A 27,189-nucleotide genomic window follows, 5' to 3' on the forward strand; every position below is an offset into this window, starting at 1 on the left:
CATATGTAGTTCATTCTAAGTTTAAGGAGAAGTTGTACTTTTGTCTGTTTTTAGAGATAACTAGCAGTGCAGAACAGTGGGCAGCGTTAACAACCTGGGCCTCAGATTGTACATCATTAAAGATTTAAATCCATTTGTCCTTGTCTTTCTCCACATGTGTGCCTTGAATGAAGAGCTTTCAGATTAATTCACTTAAAATCTGTAAAATACTACAGTATTTGAAGGTATTTTGGATGACAACACAGCATATAATGTAATTTTTTTTTGTTGAAAAGGAATGAAATTGCTTATTGCAAACACATTTCTTTTTTTCAAAATAACAAGGCTGTTCACCACAGGATCCGACCAGTGCAGCATCAGTCATTCGAGATGACCACAGTTCGTAATGATGCTCATTTCAAGACATATGATAAAACAAAATCAGCAGACAGAAAGGCAGCCCCCAATCGAGATTGTCCAGTTCCAAATGAGCATCGCTACTGCAGCGTTAGCAATTCAAATCACCTCTCTCCTGTGCTTTGCATTAGGATGCGGCACAGAGAAAAACCTTGATAATGGTTTTCATTTACCCCCCAGCCAGACTAATCACACCAGCATTGGTTCCACTCCCTGCTCTGGCTGACGCATTGGAAATACTGCAGCCCAGCTCTGTAGGTGGCTGTGGAGCAGGTTGATGCCACCGCATCGTCTTGTGTCTCGGTGCCAGTTTTCAAAACCCAACCTGAGGGCAGGAGAGCAAAGGATTTTGACAGAATTACCACGGCAGACAAAAAACACAAACATGATAACCTAAGTAAGCTCTTCCCTGTAGGGGCCACATGCACATGGAAAGAGTATACGTAAAAATATGCAAATTCTATCATTCTGAGGAATGTGTCAAATTTAAGACCAAGCTTAAACATGAATTTCTATGTTGAAGAAAGTGATGCAATTAAAAATTAATATGACAAACTAAATGCTATGCATGTGTTATGTACTGCACAGATTTTGAAGCTTGATTCCTGTGATTATTTTCTACAAATCACATGCATTATATGTTAGAAAAATTTTAATTTGTGACAAAGTAGTGAAATAATTTGTATTATTTTCTTTAGCATACCTAAATGCCCCCCCCCCTTTATTTCAGTCTTTCTGTGCAGTGCATTTATATACTCCATGGTAAAGCAAATTCTAATTTTAGTTTAGATACAAGGGCTTCAAACTAAATGATTACTGATTACCTTTCCAACGTTTGGTGATCATGATTGAGAACGTGCTCACTGCTGATGAGGTTTACAGGTGGATCTGGCATTAATCAAAGAATTAATCATATCATTGTTGCTATAAATAGCAGCTGCCTTAGCATGTAAACATCTGCAGAATTGGCCCTGTCTTAAAATTTGTGCTCAAAAGAATGACGTTCAGAACATATAGAGTACACCCTGACCCAAAACAAACTCCTTTTGATGCTTAAATCGAAACGTATTATGTTCCATATATCTCATTTGTGCACCCACCACTTCTCCTTATGTTCACACTATGTGCTGTTACAAACAAGTAGCAGTTATTCACCTGATGAAAACAAAGTCTCAGCAGTGATTACATTCCTTACCACAACATAACCAGGACAGATTAAGCACTTTATAAAAGGTTGGTTGATGACACACTAGTCCGGCAATTAAACACAGTTAACATAATCTCATTAACTCAGGCATTTAACGTATTCGAAATAATTAAAGACACATTTGACAGTATCCGGGGTATGTGAGAGGAAAATGGGATGGATTATTCAGCCTTATTTTTATTCATCCATAAATATCTTGGACAGTCAACCGGTGAATGAGACTAACTGGCTTATAATGTGAGTCAGTTCTTTCTGAAATCGAGGGCCAATTCTGTCCTGCATTAAGTCACCATTTGTTCAAGGAGGTTGGCTGTATTTTCATGGATTTTTTTTTCTTATGCTGTTTAAAAATACTTCATATTAAGTGAAATCACATTCAGTCAAAGCAACAGCTTTAATTTTATTACATTTCCTGCTCATTTATCTCAGTGGTGACCATACTGTTCTGTGGATGATACAGAAACGGCCAAGAAGCCTCGCAGCTAAAAAAATTCTTCATAAGGCTCCTGACAATTAATCATTCAGAACGGAAGGTTCCATTTGTGGAGATTGAGTCCGTTTGCCACATGGTCGAATAACTGAATAAGTCAACAACCACAATGAGAGAGAATTTGTTCTTGGCTTAGCCATTTCTCAAAATAACTCTCCTGAGGCTGAAATTGAGAAGATGAGAAAAGGAGGCGGAAATGGGAAATCCAAATGCATGCTGACACTATACGCCATCATACATGCTGGGCAGTCTATGAAATAATAAAGATAGAATACTGAGGTCATACTTTATTTATAGTAAAAGCTTCTTGTGTTTTTGTTGTGTTAAAATACTAATAATAAACCATGGCAGTGTCCTTCTCTTTGCACTTCCATGAATAACATCACAATAAGTCCTCAGTCCTGCACAGACTAACCAAAGAAAGCAGCAACTACAGCTTTATCAAGTGTATCAGGTGCATTTTATTTCAAGAAATGAAGAGAAAATGCAAGACAAATGCCTAAATTACCCAGGCATGCTGATTCCCTGAAGAGATTTGAAAGTTTTCTGTTGTTCTTGTTTTTTTTGTGTAACTGAATTGTCTTTGATTTCAGGCTTATAGATGTACTGCTTAGGATTAACAAACAGGCACTTCTAATTAGAAAAGGACAGATTTTCTTATTGTTTGGTGTGATGGTTGATTAGGTGGACGAACTCATTAAACAACATTTTCCTGCATAATTAGCAAGACCTTGGCAATCCAACATAATGAGGGTGATTAGGAATTAATGCTGTAAGTAACAAAGAAAACTCACAAGTTTTCATATAGAAATAAAACTGCTCCGTGTCTCTTCATGCTGAATCAACATTTTAATCACTATTGCCCATAAAACTGGGATAAAATATTTTTTACCTTTTCTCATCAAAGGATAGCAACAGTGTGATTTATTCTTGATAAAGTGTAACTGTGACTTGGATAGATAATTACTGATGTGTATACACTTAGAATAAAAATAGGAATGGGTTTGAAAACATTATGAATGAATGAGTGAATGAATTAATTTATTTTTGGTTTTACATCAATCATCGTACTCAGTACATTAATCGTAATAAACATAAAAACAAAAAAAGAATAGGCTAGAAGCAAAAGCTTATTTTTTTGCCTATCCTTTTCAGATAATACACTGCTTACATCAACTTAAAAGTGTACAGCATCAAGTATTCACACCATAATAATAAAAATTAAAAAAAAAAAAAAACAACAACAAAAACACCATCTCAATTCAATATTTCAGAATAATTTTAAACTCAAGGTACTTTTTTTATTTATTTATTTATTTTTTACTTCGCCAAAGGAGTGAATAACTTAAATGCATCATAAGGTCCATTCCATAATTTCACACCCACAATCCCAGTTCATCTAGATTTTTCATCATTATTCCAACTTTAAGGGCATAGAAAACAGTGTAGTTTTCAATTTAATTCTTTACCTTCAACCTCTGTATTGTTGGTTGTATTTAAGAGAATATGTACTAGAAAGGTGAAAAAATAAATAAATGGTGGAATCTCTGAAAAATAAAAATTAACCCATAAAGACCTAAACAGCCACCGGCGACCAAAAGCATCGACTGATCTAAGATGTTTAATAACTGTTAATCCACTAATCCTATCAGTACATGTAAATAACTGGTGTAAAATGCAGTTTCTCTATTTTAAATCATCATCAGATATGACTCGTTTGGACGTTCAGAGGCTCCGTAGTGAACATGGAAACACCGTCATCTTCTTACAACATTGATTTCAGGAGTTGGATCAGTGAAAATGGATGGAGACACTTGGTTTATGTTCAGTTAATGATAGATTTGACTGAAAAAGTCATTTTTTCTCCAGCTAATAATAATAATAATAATAATAATAATAATAATAATAATAATAATAATAACTTTATTTATATAGCACCTTTAAAAACTGAGTTTACAAATGCTTTGACAGACAGAGCAGAAGGGCACAACAGCAGAATACAGATGCAAGCAAAGACACTAAAATAGAAAACAACACAATAAAAGAGATATGTACAGCAAACGCAAAAACATGATACTCCAAATAAATTTGAGTCTCTTGCAGTAGAGGGGGCAGAAATAGCGTGATATAATGCTGTCAAATCAATGCAAAAATGAAGGAGTGAAATAAAACATTATGTATGACAATATAGATGAATGACCAAAACAGGGTGAAAATAAATATTCCATATTCAGAAGGGACAACATCACATAAAGGTAAGTCTATAAAAAGGTGTTTTAAGAGGTGATTTAAAAGATGTTACTGATTCCGCAAGCCTTATCTCCTCTGTCGACTTTGGAAGAGCCTGTCCATTTTCTGTTTCTGATATAATAATCCTCAATTTTAGTCTAAGCTTTTAAACACATCTACATGATCAGCAAATTAAATACAGGGAAATACCTAATTTTCATTGAAAAAACACAAAATACTGAGAATAATATATAATAATGGTGATAGATCACTTAGGAAAGGTTAAATTCACTTTAAAATTCACTTAATACGCACAGCTAGGAAGGGTTTTGGGTTTCTGTCAGCGGGGTGAGAGTGTGGAACAGATTCAATATAGAGTTAAAGCAACGTCCAAGCATGAAAGAATTTAAAAGGAGGTACAAAGACACAATTTTTCAGAGGTATAGGGATGAGGGAGGTGTTGGGGATCACTGGGTGTTATAAAGATGTACAAGTATGTGGTAAGTGTGTGTATATGTATGTATAAGTGTGTGTGTGTGTGTGTGTGTATACAGGGTGGGGAAGCAAAATTTACAATATTTTGAGGCAGAGATTGAAAGACAGTGTATGACCAATTAGTTAATTGAAAGTCATGAGAATTTATTTGCCACAAGAAAATTCACATAATAGAAAATGTTTTTATTCTATGTGTCCTCCTTCTTTCTCAATAACTGCCTTCACACGCTTCCTGAAACTTGCGCAAGTGTTCCTCAAATATTCTTCAACTTCTCCCATTCTTCTTTAATAGTATCTTCCAGACTTTCTCATAATAGTTTTGCTCATAGTCATTCTCTTCTTTACATTATAAACAGTCTTTATGGACACTCCAACTATTTTTGAAATCTCCTTTGGTGTGACAAGTGCATTCAGCAAATCACACACTCTTTGACGTTTGCTTTCCTGATTACTCATATGGGCAAAAGTTTCTGAAAAGGTATGGATAATAGTGTTAGGTATGATTATGACATCAATATATGTTTTGTTTCAAAACAATTGACGTAGTGCCTGCTGAGAAAAAACAACTAAATGTTCATTGTAAATTTTGCTTCCCCACCCTGTGTATGTGTATATATATATATATGTATATATATATATATATATATATATATATATATATATATATATATATATATATATACATATATATATGTAGGTGTGTATGTGTGGGTGTATAGATCTGTGTATGAATATGTATTTACATGTATGTGTTATTGTATTATATGTTTATGTAAATCATATTATATTTGTTCATAATAATATAAAGCCAGAAACCAAATTATTTAATGGTAAGTATCAGTCATGTTATGGTATATAGTATAGATAGGATTAGACTAGGAAGGTTATTATTGTTATTAATTATATAAGGAGAAGGGGTGGAAGTTTATAAGTTGTACTACTTCTCACTCCTTTTCTAATATGTATTATATGTCTTATGTTCAAGTGTTTTGTTTATTCATTTTCTTCTGTTTGACATTCATATTCGAAATAAATACATCAATCAATAGAGAGAAAAAAATCATTTGGGAACTGCCACCAAAGTAGCACCAGGTCTTAAAATCCTATTTGTCGGAGGTAATCTCTAGGAAACATGTTTGGTCGCTCTTGGAATCCCACGTTGCATATTTGTTGCTGCTTTTTCTGGAAAGCTCTGAAAAAGCGAACATAGCATCATCTTTTCCAATCCCTGTATGCACTTTATTTTTGTATGTGTCTTCATGTTCCATATGAACCACGTCTGTGTGTTGGTTCTTCTCTATAAATGTGTGAGTTCATGCTCCGTCTACTTGAATGCCACTTCCCTCCACTGCCACTGATGTGCCCTGTCAGGGAGCAGCAACTTGGGCCTTTAGCTTGTCACGTTGTGCTGTGGCATTGTTTGATGATAAGAGAGCGCTGAAGACACTCTGCAGCCTCTGGGGTGATCAACTGGTGTAGAGGTGTAGCATTACTGACTCAAATTTGTCTCAGGCTATGGCTGTGGCTGTCACAGGATAATATTTTTTTCCAACTCTCACTTTACCCTTTTCCCTTTTTTCACCCTTTTTCCATGTGAATAGTCTGCCAGTGTGTCCTGCTCTTAAGGTCCATTTAATGCATTCATGCCTTCATCGAGGGCATTCAAGTCAGGGAGGACATTTCTGCATGACATTTCTACTTGTTTGTCTTTCTCCTTACCTTCACTTTGCCTTTTTGCTGTTTATTTACCACAGTTAAGATGGCTTTAGACCTGACTCAGACTTTCCATTTGCTTTATATTGGTGTACACTACACTCCCAATGCCATCTTATCCTTTATTACTTGTTAGCCTACGAGGTGAGACACTGAAATAAATCAACACAGCCGTGACCGGTTGCAGCACAGCCTTCATAGATTTGGTACCATGTACTCCAGCTTTTGGGTGTTATGGGACTTCAAAGCCCTGAGGCATCATGTGGAGAATGCAGAAACCTATAAAAGACTCTGGGAACATTCAGCTTATAGCTTCTGTAAATACACAAAGGAATCTCACTGTTTTAGCTCTTAGTGTCAGCCTTGAGTAAAAGAACAATGCTATAGCACACATAACATGTTGGTGCCTCATTATCTTCATTCCACCAATGATTTCACTCCTTATGAACAGTATATTCTTAGGCAGATTTTTAGAGTTCTTCTGGAGACTGATGGTTACAGTAAATTGTGTGTGTGTGTGCGTGTGTGTGTGTAAAAATCTTCAGCTTCTGTTAACCAAGGTTATTATCGTTAACGAAAAATAAAATGATGAAAACTAGAATTGAAAAAAACATTTTCGTTAACTGAAATAAATAAAAACTATAATTAAAAGAAAAAAAAAACGATAACTAACTGAAACTGTATTGTGTGCTTATAAAAGTAACTAAAACAGATAAAAAATATGGATAAAATTCCCTCCATTTTCATCTTTGTCAACGTCGGATTGATAGGAAATCAATTTATTTTGTTCTAGCAATTTTAGCTAGCAGCATCATACGCTACTTCACACTCCGTCACTTCTCGTCACTTGTTGTTTAGTCGTCTTCTGGTCCCCACTCTACCTGGAATCATGGAGACTAAAGTTGGGAGAAAGCAGCAGAGTCCTGTACGGGATTTATTTGAATACGACGGCGAGGAAGATAAAAAAATATTTAAAAAAACCTAAAACTAATACTAAAACTAAGCTTTCAGAAAAAAATGAAAACTAATAAAAACTAGCAAACCTGCTCTAAAAACGAATTAAAACTGACTGAATTAGAGAAAAAAGTCAAAACTAAATAAAACTAAACTATAATGAAAAATCCAAAACTATTATAACCTTGCTGTTAACCAACAAATTTAACCCTATAAAGCCTGAACCATTAAATCATTGACAGAAAATTCCAGTTCTTTGAAACTGGAGCCTTTATTGGTCCTTCTGAACAACCAACTTCTTTTTTTTTTTTTTTTTTTTTTTCAAATATCAATTTCCATGTATGAGTTTCAATTTTGTATCATATTTGATACATTGGGTCTCAGTGCTCAAATATTATTATTTTTGAACAAACAAAACATAACACTAACATGTCTGACAAATTGGTAATTCCTTTTCCAAATTGGCAAAGTTCTGCCTCCTTCCTCAATAATGACAGTCTTGTAGTGTCACTGAAAAGGCCTCCGGTCAACAAATTCCTTCCCCCTGGTGGATTATCTGTGTATTGCATGTATCTAATTGTATACATCAGGTTTTTCAGGAAAAAAAATATCACACTGATCATGTAGAGGGCTTCAAAACTCATGTATCAAATATGATACATTTGGTGTTATAGGGTTAATATCCTGTGAGTTGGAGACATGTAATAAACTGGTGTCTATTCAACAACACATTCACTGTAATATATTTGGAAGGTGATAATTCAGGTTTTTTTCACACATTGTTTTTCTGTTGACACAAAGTTATCAAGAACATATACAGTCGCGGAAAAAAATATTAGTCCATCAAAAGTCATCAAAAACAATGGCTATTATGCAATCAAGTACTAACTCCTGTGTGTATCATGTGACTAAAACTGACAGAAAAAACATGGAATGCCTAAAAGCACTGTTTTTGTCAGTACAATGCCATAGTTATTGATGTAAGAACTGGAGTGATTTTGGTTATTATCAAGAAAACATGGAAAATGGCTAGATATCAGCTCTGAAATTAAACTCTTATGAACTATTTTAGTTGTTATCATTATATTTGTCCCAACAAATGTACCTTTAGTTGTACCAGGCATTAAAATGAACAAGAAATTGAAGAAAACAAGGGTGGTCTAATAATTTTTTCCATGGTTGTAGTCACTGTATACCAGCTGATAGATGGTGACAAACATAAACACAAATGTATTAAATATTTGTCCCATTAGATGGATCTTTGACAGAAATAACTATTTCAGTGACAGAAGTGGACTCTTAAACTCACAAAACTCTCAAACTAAAAACTTCCGGATATTTCTGTCTTTTTTATATCAGCATTATACATGGATGATCTTTAAAAAAATGTCTTGACTAGTGTCCAGATCTCCTTTCGCTTCCATTCCTTTGTGAATAGAACATTATCATCCTTCCCTCCATGTCCTTTCTATCTCCAGTTTCTCCTGCTGGTATGCTGTGTGACAGCTAAACGCTATTGCCTGCACCCTACTGATTTTCAGAATTGCATGCATCACCCAATCTCCTTTTTTGCTTTATATCCATCTGTAAAGCAATAGTGTATGTGTTCAGGAAGAAGGGGAGGAAAATGGGCTGGGGTTTCTATGTGTCTGTTTTGGCACATCGCTGTATAACACAGATGCATGTGGTATCTCGCGAGAGATGCTGATGTGTAGTGAAATTGTTGGTCAATTATTCATGGTTCAGTTACATCACCTTTTTAAAAAATGTTAGAATTAATTCATTCCCGAGTTTGTCTGTATTTACACGTCTCTTGAGTCATTTTAATATATGTAATTATGCTTTTGTGGGACTAATTTTGCCTACAGCCAACATAAAATTTATTGATCAGCCAAGCTAGAAAACAAACAAAATTAGGTTTGAATTTACAAGTGTTAATTAGCAGGTGTTATCTTCCCTTTTTTTAGCTTACCGGCCGACATGCGGTGTCCGGCGTTGTCGTCGTCTGTCGTCATTGTCTGTCATCTGTTACAAAACTTTCAATCGTCTTCTTCTCCAAAACTACAATTCCGATTGACTTCAAACTTGGTATACAGCTTCTTTATGATGATATCAACAAAAGTTAGTGAAATTATTTGGAACCAGATCTGATTCTGGATTTGGTGCGACTTTGTAAAATTTTCCCATTATAAGAGATAGGAAGTGGATTGTTACAATAAATCAGTATCAGTGATATCAATTTGGAATTTGAATTTTTGACAGATCTAATTGGAATATGACCAAAACATGGGCTATTTCTGTAATATAATAAATGCACATAACTGGGTGATAATAAATGGCATCTGGATACATTTCCCAAAGCTTTTAATTTGGCCGGTAAGCGACAGGGCCATTGGTCCTATTTTTTAGCTTACCGGCCGATACGCCGTAAGCTATTGTCGTCATGCGGCGTCCGTCGCCGTCTGTCGTTGTCTGTCGTCCGTTACAAAAATTTCAATCGTCTTCTCCGAAACTACAACTCCGATTGACTTCAAACTTGGTATACAGCTTCTTTATGATCATGTCAACAGAAGTTAGTGAAATTATTTGGATCCAGATCTGATTCTGGATTTGGTGCGACTTTGAAAATGTTCCCCATTATAAGAGATAGGAAGTGGATCGATGCAATAACTCAGTAATTATAAATGATATCAAGTGTAAATTTCTACAGTCCAGCCCTGATGGGGAGATGACCAAAACATAATGGCCACATGCTGATCAGGATCTTCTTCTGGATCCGGGAACTTAGGGAAAATTTAACATGGGCTCTTATGGGGAAAACATTTCAATCGTCTTTTTCTCCCACACTCCAGTTCTGATTGACTTCAAACTTGGTATACAGCTTCTTTGATGATGTCAACACAAGGTATTGCTATGATTTCGATCCAGATCTGATTCTGGATTTGGTGCGACTTTGAAAAATGTTCCCATTATAACACGTAGAAAGTGGATTGATACAATAAATCAGTAAGTATCAATGATATCAAGTTGGAATTTGAATTTTTTTCCAGATCTGATTGGAATATGACCAAAACATGGGCTATTTCTGTAATATAATAAATACACATAACTGGGTGATAATAAATGGCATCTGGATACATTTCCCAAGGCTTTTAATTTGGCCGGTAAGCTACAGGGCCATTGGTCCTATTTTTTTCTTTTGCCATAAGACAAAAAAATCTGATCTGGTGTATTTTTTAAAATTTTCTTTCTGACAGCACACCTCAGCAAGGAGTAGAGATCTTAAATGTTTACTTTATCTCTCCACCTCTTGCTTGTGAAGCATGATGCAGTAGCTGCAGTTCAGAGAGACTACAGATGTGATCGCCGCCACACTGTTATTCTTAATTATCTCACACACAGCGCTGCTGAATCAGCAAGACTCCGATACAGAGTTTAGAAAGTTCTTTTAAATAGGTTAACAGTGAAGCTATAGACTGTTTACCTGTGCAAAATTGCCCAATTGCACTTGTCTGACATTAACTTCTGTGACTTAGAGATGAGCGTGGAGGAAAGAGAAGATAGCTTCTTTTCAAAACAGTCAGAGTAGAAGAGACTGGAGAGATGTATAATGAGAAAGAAAAAGCAAGCTTAAAAAAAGAAAACAAATCATCAAAGCATCTGGAGGGGATGCAGACTGAGTGCAGAAAATACCCATCTCTATAACACTGTTACTGCAGGAAAAATAGTGAGTCCTGTCTCATCTGGTTGTGTTACAGGGGACCTTAATGCAGTCAACGGTAAGAGTGTCATTATTTAATCCTGCTTGAATTATGCCAAGACAGTTTATGGTAAAACCTTTTAACTATCAGCCTGCACAAAATAAATGTAAAAACTACACGCTCCAAAGTCATCACAGAGTTACTGAAAATGTCTGTGCAGCTTCAACATGACCAAACTTGTAGTGATTTCTGCATCATTTAATACTTTTTCACATTGTTCTTAAAGTTGGAGGTAAAACATCTCCTGGGGATGGCCATTTTGGTCGTAGTGACAAGTATTATGGGTAGGGCTGGGCGATAATGGAAAAAAAAAACATATCACCATAATTTTTTTTCATATCAGACAATATTGATATGTATCATGATATAAATCAAATCCCTATTTTTGTCAAGCTTAAATTTTCCATCACTCATAAGTTAGTTGTGAATACATCAGAAGGTTATTTTTGATTTAAATATGATTTATTTTCTGTCAGAGGTTGAACATGACAGATGTGCTGAAGAACATTATACAATGGTTTCAGATAAATAAAACGGGTACATATATTTAAAACTAAACTAAAAGTCTGACCAGCAGGAAAAAGATTTCAAGTTTTAAAAGAGAACACAAACAAAACAGACCATTTACACCACAGGTATCAAACATACGGCCCGGGGGCCAAAACGGTTCCACCAAAGGGTCCAGTCCGGCCCTTGGGATGAATTTGTGAAATGCAAAAATTACACTGAAGATATTTACAATCAGTGGTGTCAAAATCATTTTAATTCAGGTTCCACATACAGACAAATATAATCTCAAGTAGGTCAATCCAGTAAAATGCTATTGTAGTAACCCCTAAATAATGACAACCACAAGTTTTCTCATTGTTTTAGTGTAAAAAAAGGAAAATTACATGAAAATGTTTACATCGCCAAAGTTTCCTTTTTCAAAAAATGTGAATAACCCGAATAAATATGAACAATCTGAAATGTCTTAAGAGAATTAAGTGCAATTTTACCAATATTCTGCCTGTTAGTAAATATTTTGTATTTTTGTAATTGTAAAGTAAGTTGTAATGCACATGTGTAAATGATAAACTGAGGCAGAATATTGTTAAAATTGCACCTGTTTTTCTAAAGACATTTCTAAAGACATTTCTGTGGACAGATCTTTTGTTATTGAAGTTTCTTCTCATGAGACACACTGGAGGGGGTGGCACATAAGACTTCTAATAGCTCATTTCACCTAAATCAGGGCAGCAGGGGCGGCCATGGCTCAGGAGGTAGAGCGGGTTGTCCAATAACCAAAGGGTTCGCGGTTTGAATCCCAGTCTGTCCGTTGTGTCCTTGGGCAAGAGAACTTCACCCACCTTGCCTCCAGTGCCACTCACACTGGTGTATGAATGTGTATGAATGTTTAGTAGTGATGTGACGTTCACAAATGAATCGAATCTTTTGAACGGCTCTTTGAAATGACCAAACTGAGTCTTTGTAAAGAGCTGTTCATTTTTTTTTTTTTTTTTTTTTTTTTTTAAGGAGGGAGTGTCTGATTGTCTGTCAATTTACCAACATACTGTTCTTGTTCTGAGAATTGCACTACAGTTCAGGTATTTAAGTAATTTTAGTGATTAATCACTGTTGTGTTTTGTGCAGTTTTTTCTGTATGTTTACACACATTTATTGTTCCTGTTTTGAGAGGAATAAAATGTTATTTCAGAAGAAAATGTTATATTTTCTTCTTCATTTTTAGGCTACAGACTAGTCCACATAATGTGCCGTGATGTTTTTTGTCAAATTCCAGCATTTGCCGAATGTCACCTCCCATGTCATGTATTTAGCCCACACATTTGAACTAACTATTCTTTTTTACGGTATGATAATATTTACTGCCGTGCCAATTAAACACCTTTAAAATGTAATGTCAATCATCACATGTACCCTAGTTAGTCATTAAAACATTGGTGTTTCAAAATAATGCAAAAAACATAAAAGAGCCAGTCTTTTGAGCGACTCTTTTCAGTGAACGGCTCCTGATTGAACGGCTCCCTTCAAAGAGCCAAAAGTTCCATCACTAATGTTTGGTGAGGGGGAGTGTGAGAGCGAATGAATAATGGGTCAATAATGTAAAGCACTTTGCATGCCCAAAAAAGTGCTATAGAAATCTAACTCAGGGGTGTCAAACTCATTTTTATTCAGGGGCCATATTTAGCCCAATTTGATCTCAAGTGGGCCAGACCAGTAAAATAATGACTTAATTACCTATAAATAATGACAAATACAAGTTTTTCTTTTTGTTTTAGTACTAAAAGAAACAATTAAATTATGAAAATATTTACATTTTACAAAAAAGATGTGAATAACCTGAAAAAACAGAAATTTCATTTGAAAAATTTGTGCTATTTTAACAATATAATGCCTCGACTTATTATTTATACATGTACATTTACACACAATGTTACATAAACATTAGGTAACAGGCAGAATATTGTTAAAATTTTGGAGTTTGGAACTAAAATTTGTACAATTTCTACAATATTCCATCTCTTATTATTAACACAACTACAGATCACAGTGGATCCATAAATGCACAAAACATTAAGTAGCAGGCAGAATATTGTTAAAATTGCACATTTCAGGTTGTTCATATTTGTTTTTATTTATGTATTTATTTGCATTTTATTGTGAAAGAATAGTTTTGTAAATGTAAATATTTTTACAGTGTAATGTTGTTTTTTTCACTTAAATTTTTTCCACATAATTTTTCACAAAGAAAATTTGTCATTGTCATTATTTATGGGTTATTGTGTTGTTATTTTGACTGGAGATCACATTGGTCTGTATGTGGAACCTGAACCAAAAGGATTTTTACAACCTGGACTGTTCAGGTTAATTTTTGCACTTTCATCCTGCGGGCCGGAATGGAACCTTTGGCAGGCCAGATTTGGCCCCCGGGCCGCATGTTTGACACCTGTGATCTAAACTATTATTATTATTATTATTATTATTATTATTATTATTATTATTATTATTATTATTATCAGGTGACTTCAGTGTTGAAATCAGAGTTTCTTGAACATGCCAGGATTTTGAGTTACGCACAAGCCAATCTACAGCCATTAAATGCATATACCAGTGTTTTAGTTCTCAAAAGTCTAAGTGATCCAAGAAAAATGTTGTGCAAAACAAAGTGATATAAAGCTGAAAGCTGGACTGTTCATTGCAGAACTCATTAGTGATCCCATCAAAACTCAGGTCTGTAGAATTAACAGAGTGGCATTCATTAGTCCTAGTGAGGCTGAATTGTCTGGTTAACCATTATACCACACATTATGATCAACTAGGACATGATAAAAGCATATAAATGCATTTCCTCCACTCACATATTGATTTTTTCTCCATTCAATGCGTGTGATGTAAATAAATGATTTTATCCAGATATTTGTCAAATGGAAACCAGGCTTCAACCCAAGCAAGATAGCGATTGCTGCTGCTTCCTGCAGTGAAAAACTGTCACAACCAGCAACCCACAAGCACAAGAGCAAGAGTCTGAAACATTTCTGAACATTTTGAGCCAAGCTGATGCTTCTATTTAGGTTTATTCGTCACTGACTTGACATTCATATTCTTTACATATTCACATAACTGAAAATCCTAAAGTGTCTGATTTAGAATAGGTGTATCTGATTTAACCAAGGTCTACTTTTCTTCATTCTTCTTTTTCTTCTGTTTTTCATATTCATTTTATGTTGTTTTATTCATTCATTTAAAAAAAAAAAAAAAAAAAAAGTTCCCTCTTGATATTAACCCATAAACACCCAGTGCTACTTCTGTGGCAGTTCCCAAATGAATTTTTCTATTTAACCTTTCTTAAGTGATTTATCAGCATTTATTATATTATTACACTCTGTATTTTGCACTTTTTCTGGTATTTTCCTATATTGAATTTACTGATCATGTACTTTAATCACCATTCTGACGCTATATTTGAGAGTTATTATATCAAAAACAGAGAAAAGTGACTTTTCCAGTAAAATATATCATTAACTGAATGTAAAACAGGAGTCTCCAACAGCTGTCATTTATCAAACTCTATAGGTCAGGGATGTCAAACTCATTTTAGTTCAGGGGCCACATTCAGCCTAATATGATATAAAGTGGGCCGGACCAGTAAAGTAATATAAACAATAGGATAAGAACTTTTGAGTGAAAAAAGTAAATTCCGTAAAATAAAAAATACACTTAATTATGCTCAAAAATCCTACAATACATGCAAAAATACACTTAAATATGCTTAAATATGCTACAATACATGCAAAAATACACTTAAAATTCCGTAATTAAAATGTTTGCATCTATCAATTGTACTTGAACATAACATGAACAAATATGAACAACCTAAAAATTCTTTAGTAAAATAAGTGCAATGTTAACAATATTACACCTTAGTTTATCATTTATACATGTGAATAACAACTTAGAGATCACAGTGGATCTTCAAATACACCAAACATTAAATAACAGGGAGAATATTATTAAAATTCTACACACTTCTCTTAAGATATTTCAGATATTCACATTTTTTTGTAAAAGACTAGTCTGTAAATGTGAACATTTTTGTGTAATTTTTCATTTTTTTACTCTAAAACAAAGAGACAAATTTGCAGTTTTCATTGTTTTGTAGTTTATTATGATAGTATTTTACTGTTCTGATCCACTTTAGAATTAATTGACATAAAATTATTTGAACATCCTTGATTATTAATATTTTCAGTGTAATTTTTATACTTCACAAATTCATCCCACGGGCCGGATTGAACCCTTTGGCAGGCCGGATTTGGCCCCCGGGCCGCATGTTTGACACCCCTGCTCTATAGGTTTTACTGGTGAATCGATGTTGTAGAAGATGATGGTGTTTCCACGTTCACTACAAAGCCTCTGAATGTCCAAATGGGTCATATGTGATGACCATGAAAAAATGACAAACTGTATTTTACACCAATTATTTACATGTATTGATAGGATTAGTGGATCAACAGATAAAAAACAGTTACATCAGTAGATTATTTGAGTCGCCAGTGGCTGTTTGGGTCTTTATGGGTTAATTGAGTTCGTATACATATCGAGTTTTACGAATAGCAGTTCATATCTTTGAGAGTTACACACAAGACACAGTCATGAGAAAAACATACCCTGTTTTCCAGCGGAGTCTAAGGAAAAAAACAAACAAAACAAAAACAGGTTATTGTTTATGTAACACTGCAGAGTCATTGTGTGTATGTGTGTTTCCATATTTGGAAATTTCTTCAAGCACCTCTGATTGAATCAGCATGATATCAGATTTGGTGAAAACATGTGGTGTGCTGTCATCCAACATAGAGCTGTCAGTATGCAACAAGACATGCAGAGTGTGAATTGTGAAGGCGGCCTCATGTAGCAGATACCCTCCTGTCTCTACGGTCTGCCGCTGATTCTGTTTGGCTCCTCATCTAATATTATTACATTTTCTATGTCACTGGGCTGTGGATTGTGAAGGCACTAACGTTATTACGCACAAATACATTATGTGACCCCTTTCTAAGCCATCGTATGGTATGTTGTGTACGTCTGCATCTCAGGAAAGGTTTCTGAATTGTGTGTTGTGCTTTTAAATTCAGCTACAACAAGTTATTTCATTAATAAAGATTGTACTGTACTACCACTGTACTGAATGTTACAGCTGCTCAATTGAAAACAGATTAATCAACAACTATTTTGATATTTGGTCTGTCGTTTTAGTGATTTTTCAAGCAATAACAAGTGGTTCCAGGCACAACAAACGCCACCCCTCGCACGTATTGTAGCTTATTTTGGCATTGATCAAGCTGATGTTATCATGTCTATGCATGTGGTGATGTCAGCATATCAACTGCCTCTATACAGGGTGGGGAAGCAAAATTTACAATAATTTGAGGCAGAGATTGAAAGACAGTGTATGACCAATTAGTTTATTGAAAGTCATGAGAATTTATTTGCCACAAGAAAATTGACATTATAGAAAATGTTTTTATTCTATGTGTCCTCCTTCTTTCTCAATAACTGCCTTCACACGCTTCCTGAAACTTGCGCAAGTGTTCCTCAAATATTCGGGTGACGACTTCTCCCATTCTTCTTTAACAGTATCTTCCAGACTTTCTCGTAATAGTTTTGCTCATAGTCATTCTCTTCTTTACATTATAAACAGTCTTTATGGACACTCCAACTATTTTTCAAATCTCCTTTGGTGTGACGAGTGCATTCAGCAAATCACACACTCTTTGACGTTTGCTTTCCTGATTACTCATATGGGCAAAAGTTTCTGAAAAGGTATGGATAATAGTGTTAGGTATGATTATGACATCAATATATGTTTGGTTTCAAAACAATTGACGTAGTGCCTGCTGAGAAAAAAACAACTAAATGTTCATTGTAAATTTTGCTTCCCCACCCTGTATATGTGCCAAGTTTGTCGTAAATTGAAACAAAATTGATGTTTTTATAGACATTTGAAATTTCGCCCATTATAAGTAAATGGGAGAAGAAAAAAGATTTTAAGAATTCCTTAACAATTTTAGCTTTTTCCCAAAACGTAACCACATCTATTCTGGGTCAATGGCAGTCTTTAACCCTTTCATGCATAGTGGCCACTCCAGTGGACAGTTATTGTACAGCTGTTCTCTTATATATTCATGGATTTTATTGTTTTAGTTTCTCAGCTTCATTTGAACAGAGTTTTTACTCATCAGTTCAGATCTGCGCCGTTTCTTTTAAGCTTAAACTTTTTTTTTTTTTTTTTTTTTTTTTTTATTGCTTCCCTGCTGTAATGCTTCTAATGTTTTATGTAAAGCACTTTTAATTGTCTTGAACATGAAATGTGCTATATAAATAAACCTGCCTTGCCTTAGTTCCATATCAGCTGACACAGTGGACACTCATGCATCATCTCATACACTGACATTCATACTGTTACTGTAACTGTGCTGTTCTTCATAAACCTGATCTGCACTAACATGTTTAGTGGAAATTCAAGTGCTTGTTATTGTTATTAGCCCGTAATTAACCTTTTTTTTTTTAAACAAAAAGTTTTTTTTTTTTAATATTATCTCCATGAAGTGAATAGTGACTAGTATTAGAGTATGTTAAAATGTGAGAAAACATCAGATTAGCTGCGTTAAAAATGTTTTTGTTTCAGTTTTCACACAGTTGATCACTTTCTGATATTGCATTTTAAATACATGTTTCTTTGCTTCTAAAATTAAACACATGGTGTCCAGCTAACATTTTTGTAACTCCGTGAAAAATAGGTTCATTAAAAAAAAAAATCAATAACATTGTTTTTTGTTTTTATGCCTGAAGAGGAATAAAAACACTCAGAAAAAAAATCTTGACTAAGGTTCTCTTAATTCACGCATGAAAGGGTTAAACCAAATTTGGTATGAATTTTGGTATGAATTCAACCAATAATTTTGCTGCTACAGACTTTTGAAATTTTACCCGTTATAAGTAAATAGGGAAAAAAAAGATTTTAAAAATTCATTAAAAATTTCATTGGATTAGAGAGGTGATGTTGGGATTGGACCTGGAAAAAATTAGGTATACAGTCCGCAGGTTGGAGGATAAATATGACAGAACATGGTCACAGTTCATAATTCATATCAAGAACCTGCCTTTTGCCTGATTCCTTGTTTTTATTTAGTGTATTTTTCTTTCTTCCTCATTCTTTTACTGCCATCTTAGTCTTCTCAATGCCCACAGTCTGACTGCTGGGACTTGTTTTTTTTTTTTTTTTTCTTATGCCAGAGGTCCAGAATGTTGGTGACATGACCGGAATGAAATTGGTTTGAGTCTTTTTTTTTTTGGTGTTCTGTTTGTCCGTGCGTTTATATGGATGTATTTGTGGAGATGCCACCTGGATGGGGGGGCAAGTTCACAATTTATATAAGACATGCCTTAAGGATGTAATTGTTATGGAAAAATGACAAATAAAGTTGTTACAAAAAATATTCATTAAAAATTTGAACTTTGACCTACTGTTCCCAAAATGTTATCACATGTATTCTGGGTCACTGGAAATCTATAAAAATTTGGTATGAATTCAACTAATAGTTTTGCTGTTACAGACATTTGAAATTTCACTCATTATAAGTAAAAGAGGAAAAAAAAAAAAAAAAGATTTTAAAAATTCATAAAATATTTTAACTTTGACCTAGTGTTTCCAAAATGTAATCAGATCTGTTCTGGGTCACTGGCAATCTATAAACCCAATCTGGTATGAATTCAACCAATAGTTTTGTTGCTAAAGTGTTAACAAACAAAGAAACAAAACAATCCGAACCAAAAACAATACCCCTTGCCTCCCCTTCGGGGGTCGGGGTAATAACCAGACATTTACTTTTGCTTTTCGGTTCTTAAATGTGAAGATTTAAGCACATAGTGTTTCTTATACAATGTGGTGTTTGATAGTCGATTAAATATCTCTGGGAAAGAACAGGGAGCTTATTACACTTTTTTCTCCACATTTTCCATTTCATAGAATAGACAATTAACCCTCAAAGACCTAAACAGCTGCCGGCAACCAAAAGCATCTTTTGATCTAAAATGTTTAATAACTTGTGGAACCACTCATCCTATCAATACATTGAAATAAAACAGGTAAAAGGTTTTTTTTTTTTTTTTTTAGCTTTTGCAGGGTATTTACAGGTTTGAGGAAGCCAAATGTATTACTTTTGGAGATGTTTTTTCAAGGTGTCTTTGATCAAAATGAAGACTTTACATCCACGAAAGTACCAGAACAATGGGTCTTGTCAATCCAACTAACCTTACATTTCCATTTCTCCATCACTAACGTTTCTGCTACTGATGTTAAAGCCGCTAAGGCTCATACCTGAACCCATCCATCCATGAATGATTGTTTTTGGCTCCACTCATTCCAATATACCTTGAATAATAAAATGCAAATCACACTAATCACACATTCCATAACTTTATTACAGAGATTCCCAAAGAAAACATAGAATTAACATTTATTGTGGAATTTTTAAGAACTTGAAGTGTCAGATTTAAGGACTGATAATAAATTAAGTTCCGAAATTTTAAGAAGGATCCTCTTTTCAGCTGCATCAGATATGACCCATATGGGCGTTCAGAGGCTCCGTAGTAAACGTGGACATGTAACAGTAATTCCCCAGTAAAACCCATGTAGTTTAACAAATGAAAGTGGTTTTAGATGCTATAGATGATTTTATGTTCAGTTAATGATAACTTTTGCTTAGAGGTGCAGTGTGTAAGAGTTTTATAGTGTTCTTCCCAATAATCAATCTAATTATTGATTATAATTGAATAAAATAGTGCGCAATCAGTAAAAAAAAAAAAAAAATTGTTCGATTACATTTAATCTAGAAAAATCTGTTTAAATATACATAGCGTGGGTACTGTTTGCTGGGTGCTGCCATTATCGACACCATTTTTTTCCCCTACATGAGCCAACAGAGGACAAAAATCGACATAATCGCCTGCAGAACGGGGTGGGCTTCTCCATATCTTAATTCTTTTCACTTTCAATTCATTAATGTTTTTATTTTTCTACACTTACCTCAACGCTTAATGGAAGTGATGACAGAGAAGTTGAGGTGCTCGCCATTAAGACAGGTTGTGGAAACAAAGTATTTGAAAAATACAGCCAAGGCTTTTTGTCCCAAAGTGCCAGCCGTTAGGTAAGTGCAACATCGGAACCAAGAAGTCGCACTGTCTTTGCATTGATTCAGGTATTTGTTGCCACCTAGGGTAGGAGAGTTACACACTGTACCTTTAAGAAATATTTTTTTCGTCAGTTTTCTCTGGCTTAAAGCTGCGTATGACTTTCGTCACCAATTTTTCATCAAATCTGTAAAACCCGAGTCATAACCTAAGTATCATGAATCTCTATGTCTTTCTGTGATTACACACCTGAATCTTTTCCTTCACAGTGAACAATTTAGTGTAGTTCCGCCAGAAAGAACCCACTTTAGCTTGGTCGATATGTTCGTTGTTGCTGCTACAGTGGCTGCATGGAGCTTCGCTTCCCACAATGCACATCGCAACAAATTTCCGAAAATGCCCGAGTGACCGACTGGCTCTGTTTGTAAACACATGGAGTGTTTGTGGTGGAGTACGCTTCGAAATTTTTCAACGTGAGGGAAGAGATACAAGTGCGTAATCACAGAAAGACTTGCAAATTCGTGATACTTAGGCTATGACTCGGGTTTTTCAGATTTGATGAAAAAAATGGTGACAAAAGTCATATACAGCTTTAATATAATAACCTTCGAGTTTACTCTGAGCTTTTATGAACATCTACTATGTAAATCCATTCAACGCAGGTTAGGGATGTAACAATTACCGGTATAACGATAAACTGTGGTAAAATTGCCAATGGTTATTATTACCGTTTAAATTCTAATCATCATGATAACCGTGTTTGATTACTGCAATTTTCTGGAGAAAACGCCTATGTAAAGATCTGCTTTTATGTCAAATATTTGAGTGTAGTTTTAATTTATTACAATTTTAATTTTATATACCTAATATTTAGAACCAATATTCACTTTTAAAGTCTTTGAAAAGGTTAGTTAAGCATCTTTGTGTTATTTAACCAATAAATTATATACATTTTTCAAATCGGATTTTATATTTTTTTGTGTGGTTTTTGTCCTTTTTGTGTTGATATAGTAGGTTAAAGTGGAAAAAATAATAGACAGATGATATAAATGAAGATGCGCTGAAAAAAAATGTACCAAACATGGTACAGTAAACATTTGTTTATATGCATATATGTGTATAAAGGCAAAATCAGAAGTACTGAAAAACGAACAAAATAGGCTCAGACCACTAAGTGTTAATATTTGAATGTTTCTGCCAACAGAAGGTACAATTTGCCTATTTATTTATTTATTTTCAATAGAACTTGGTTAAATTATTTCAGCGAGTGTATTAGTGCTTTTTGAACATTTTGAGCACAATTTCAATAATACCGTGATAATAATGATAACCATGATAATTTTGGTCACAATAACCGTGATATCTCTAACGCAGGTAAACAACAGTTTCATGGAAAAATTCAGAGCATAAAATAATAAGCAGTGATAAATCATTTAGGAAAGGTGAGATGTAGAGAAAAAATCATTTGGAAGTCACCATAAATATAATTCTGTTGCTCATAAAGTTGGAACAATTTTGTTTTCAGTCACATTCCTCTTTTCTTTCCTTCCTATTTATACACATCAGTAACCACCTTTGATCAGATACAATAATTACATTCTGAGTCCCAGTTCCACTTTATCTTTCAAGAATAAATCACATTGTCACAATCATTTAATGAGAACAGGTGAAAATAGTTTTATTGCAACTTTATGGGTAACAACGTATTTACAAAAAAATAATAATAAAATCAATAGTTGCAGGTTGTGTTGCATATAATCATACTGTACCATTCATAATCATACCACTATATAAACCCTGCCTCGAATAGGGGGATTAACAAATTCACTTGACACGCCCGATGTGCCCAGGCCCTGTGCCACCAATTGGGATTTAAAGTGAATTTATTTAATTGGATCCTTATAAGTAACCGCGGGTCTGAGATGCACCCTGAGCTCTGGAAAACAACACACAAAGAGTAATAGCACCATGACAGCAGCAGGATGCACTGACCCCATGGCAGCTTCTCTGCTCACACTTTCTATTCTTGCCAAACTGCTGTGCTCCCGTCGGGTCCCTATCCAGTGTGTGGATTGACAGTCTAATTTCCATGTGCTGAGCTCTACAGTGGAAAGAAGGCCAACTTTAAAATATAAGGAGTGCCTCTTGTCTTTGCATCAAGCTGTAGCTCGATAATCGGGGAAGACAGCGTGTCCACCCATGAACTTTCTAACGGATGAGGTAACAAATTTAGACCTGGGTGGGTTTTTCTGCACCAGACTGCCCTGTTGTGTTACAGCCAAGGTTGGATAGAGTTTTTTTTTTTTGTTATAAATATATTTATTGTTGTTTTTCATTGTTTTATAAGAACAGGCAACAACACCCACACATCAAAACAATCCCTACCACCCTCCGCCCCCCCACCCACACAATGGCACCCACTCCCAGTGCAACAAAATATACTTGACAGTCACAAGTTAACTGTCTATACAAACAAGTCCTTCATAAATTGCAAAAAAGCTGTCCAGATTTTATAAGTCTTTGATCTTCCCTTTAACCCAATTTCGTCAGCTTTTCCAGTGCCAGGTTAGAAGACATGAATAAAGGTTGGATACAGTTTGAGGATTTTCTGAATCTGCTGTTTAGATATTATATTTAAAAAGGTACAAGTGCCAAAAAGTAACTCAGCTAACAAAATGACCATTAAAGCTATACTGTATGATCTGGCATTTTTACACTTTTCTTTTGTTATCTTAAAATGCTCCAAATAAGCGTGTGGAAAACTAAAATCCAGCAGGTTTTGAAACGCAAAAATGTTAAATTCTTATATATTTCTAATAAAAGTCTGATCAATCATTTTATTCGGTCCAAGTGAAATGATTGGCCGAGCTTCCTGTCTGTCATGCCTTGACGCGTCCTACATCAGTTACTGGTGCCTCTGAATGTGACTCCATTGACCTTTTTCACTCGCACTGCTCCTCCTGTTAAAGGGGTGTGAATGGATAGGACTGAAAGCACGGCACTGAAGAGAAAAAACTGATTTATTAACAGAAACAAACAGAAAAATGAGAATCTGGTGTAGGGATGGGAATCGATAAGAATTTAACGATACTGATTCCATTATCAGTTTTGCTTATCGATCCGTTTCCTTATCAATTCTCTTATCGATTCTCATTTGGGTGAAGGAATTAAAGAGTACAAACAGGTGTGTTTGCATTAACTGTCTTTTATATTTCTATCTGCACAGAAAATATAACATATACAGTATGTACAAATAATAATAACAGATGACGCTGGACCCGGTTTGGGAGGGGGGGTACAGTGAAAGTGAAACTAAAGACGCTTTACTAATTCCTCTATTGCCACAGAACCACAGAACCGGTTCGACTCAGCCTGTCTCCCATTGTTGTGCACCCCATTTCCTTTTCCCTACCATCGGAAACTTGTATTTGAGGGGGTATGATGTTTGTTGCCCGCACCAGAACCGGAACTGGGCCTGGATGACAGCCTGGTGTTCACTCTGCTGTTAGATTCACAAGCGCCGCTAAGTAGTGAATCAAATGAATCACATGCTGCAGACAAATGTTTGAGCAGATTGGAGGGATTCCACCCTTTTGAGGAAATGAAAGCTTTGACAGTGTTCCAGTGGACCTGGTGTCGTCTGTTTGGACCTGGTGTTGTCTTTTTAGACCATATCTGCCTCAACGCCATGTTGGCTTCGTTCGGACCAAAACAATGCAGCATACACATGATGTCATCACGCATGTGCAACGAAGGCAGAATTGATAAGCAGAATCGTTAAGCAGGCAGGTAAATGATTCCAAGGAATCGAGCTACAGGGATCCGGTTCTCAAAAAGAACCGGTTCTCAATTCCCATGAAGGGTGGTGCTAAAATGTGGGTTATTGTAGGTGATGAGGTGCAGTGAAGACAATGATCCAGCGCTGCACAGCCACAGACAAGACCCTTAAATACAGCTACTAATGAAAAAGGAGCCACGGCTGTGCAGCAGGTGGATGATGGTGCGTCTGATATCTGAGGGAGGGGTCCGCGGCCACACCAGAGCGGACCGTGACTCCTCCACCTCTACCTCCACTTCCCACCGCATGCATCAGGGGTGGAGGGGAGCGTCAGAGGCCAGGCAGGGGGAAGTGGGCGGGACTTTGGAGGGAAGCGGGTTGTTTTCTGTTCAAATTTTTACTAAATGCTGTGCGACACGCCAGATCGGTAGGTATAGCTTTAGGAACATTTAAAAACTTATACAATGCCTTAAAAAATGTAAACAATTTAGAATAAATAAAACCTTACTCAAGCGTATCCTATCTGTATTATTAACTTTCACTTTTTTACAGAGTGTCTCACCACTCCCTCTAGTGGTCACATAAATTGATTGGACCGTTGGTATTATCATAATGCCTGGGTATCACTACAATCCAATACATTGGCGTCTTTGGCGTAACTTCATAGCTCTCTATTCTAAACACTATCAGTACTTTATTCTTTACTATTTGAAAGTAGAAACATCACATAGAGACTCTTTAAAGGTGGGTGGGAGATGTTTTCCTGGAGCATTTTTTTTTTTTACTATATTGCTTAAAATCCCCTTCACACCCCGATTACAACCAATTAATCAAATGCTCTAACACAAAGATAAAAAAAAAAAAAAAAAATGTAGTCACCTGTGGAACGGACAGGACTAAAAATACACCATCCAATCATTTTAAGTGGCCAATCGAAATTATTGAATGGTGATATGTCTATCAAACTCAACTGCCATTTGTCCCTCCCCCCTCTGTGCGTACCCCTCTTCGTGCATGAATTGTGTATTCTCAGAGGTTTGGAGCACTTATACAGGAAACGAAGCCAGAGCCAGAGCTTGGCTATATTAGATATATTAGGATGGAAAGTTCACCAGCAAACTGTTTTTGTCACTAGCATAAATCACTAGGGAATGTAACGTTTGTCAGATCGGTATGAACTGGGGCTGTTCTGTATGAGCGGGAGTGTTGGAGGAGACTGAATGAGGTATGCGTGGATCTGCGAGCTGGAGGCGGGACCAGCTGGGGCCAGCCGAACTGATGCTGAGCAGCGCTCCTGAACCCTTGGGATCAAGCATTGCATGTGCCAGTATTCAAGAGGCGTGGCTTCAGGGGGATGTCTGAAGAAAGGGGTTTGGACTTCTGAATTGTGTACTTTCAAAATGTAGCTTGCTCGAGCCATTTTTCCAAGATGCCTACCCCACCTTTAAGTGGTACTCAAAGTGATATTGCTGTTTGGTCCAGTAGCAACAGGTTTGGGACCAGACCCCAGCTCCACTCATTGAAAAGGGAGGAAAAAGAACACATTTTCTCAGACAGAAGCGATCGATATCCACCAGTAGGTGATTTAGGGACTAGTTGTGACAGAAGGCTCCTTAACAGGTGCTCTGCCCTGTTGAACCCTGTAAGGACTTGTAGCAGCCCAGCAGAAGGGAAGGTGGTCCGATGGTGTGACCTTGGCCCGGGGCCAGAGGCCTGCATGAGAGGACTGTGGAAAAAGCCTCTGGGACCGGCTTCTGTGGGTGGTTGCATCACTGTGGAGTAAAAATGGAAATGAGTTTTAACCCTTTCATGCATGAATTATGAGAACCTTAGACAAGATTTTTTTCTTGGGTGTTTTTATTCCTCCTTAGGCATGAAAAAATAATGCGATCGAGGTTTTTATTTCTTTTTAATGGATTTACAAAAATTTCCACTCAGGTATACCACGTGTTTTATTCTTGAAACAAAGAAACATGTATTTAAAACCAAATATCAGAAAGTGATATAAAAACAATGAAATAAAAACATTTTTAATGCAGCTAATCTGATGTTTTCTCACATTTTAACATATTCTAATACTGGTTATTACTCACTTCATGGACATTATATGCAAAAAAATAAATAAATTGTTTAAAAAAAACAAAACACCCCTGCTAATTACAGTCTGACAATTAACAATGTATTTGTATTGTAGATCAGGTTATCGAGAACAGCAAAGGTACAGTAATGGTATGAATTGCAGTGTATGAAATGGCGCCAGTGTCTCTCCAGGTGTTTGTACTAACACTGAAAGGTTAACTGTGTATACTGTGTATGTGAACCAATCCTATGTAATGTGTGGGTGATGACTTAATTTCTTAAATGGTTCTAATTTTATGAATGAACTTTACATCTTACCCAGGGACAACAGTTGAAAAATAGCGTTTTTGCTAATACTGGCACATTTAAAGAAATGTTCATTAATTTGTACTGTCCC

Source organism: Sphaeramia orbicularis, chromosome 17 (genome assembly GCF_902148855.1).
Source record: "Sphaeramia orbicularis chromosome 17, fSphaOr1.1, whole genome shotgun sequence".
In the NCBI taxonomy this organism is placed as follows: domain Eukaryota; kingdom Metazoa; phylum Chordata; class Actinopteri; order Kurtiformes; family Apogonidae; genus Sphaeramia; species Sphaeramia orbicularis.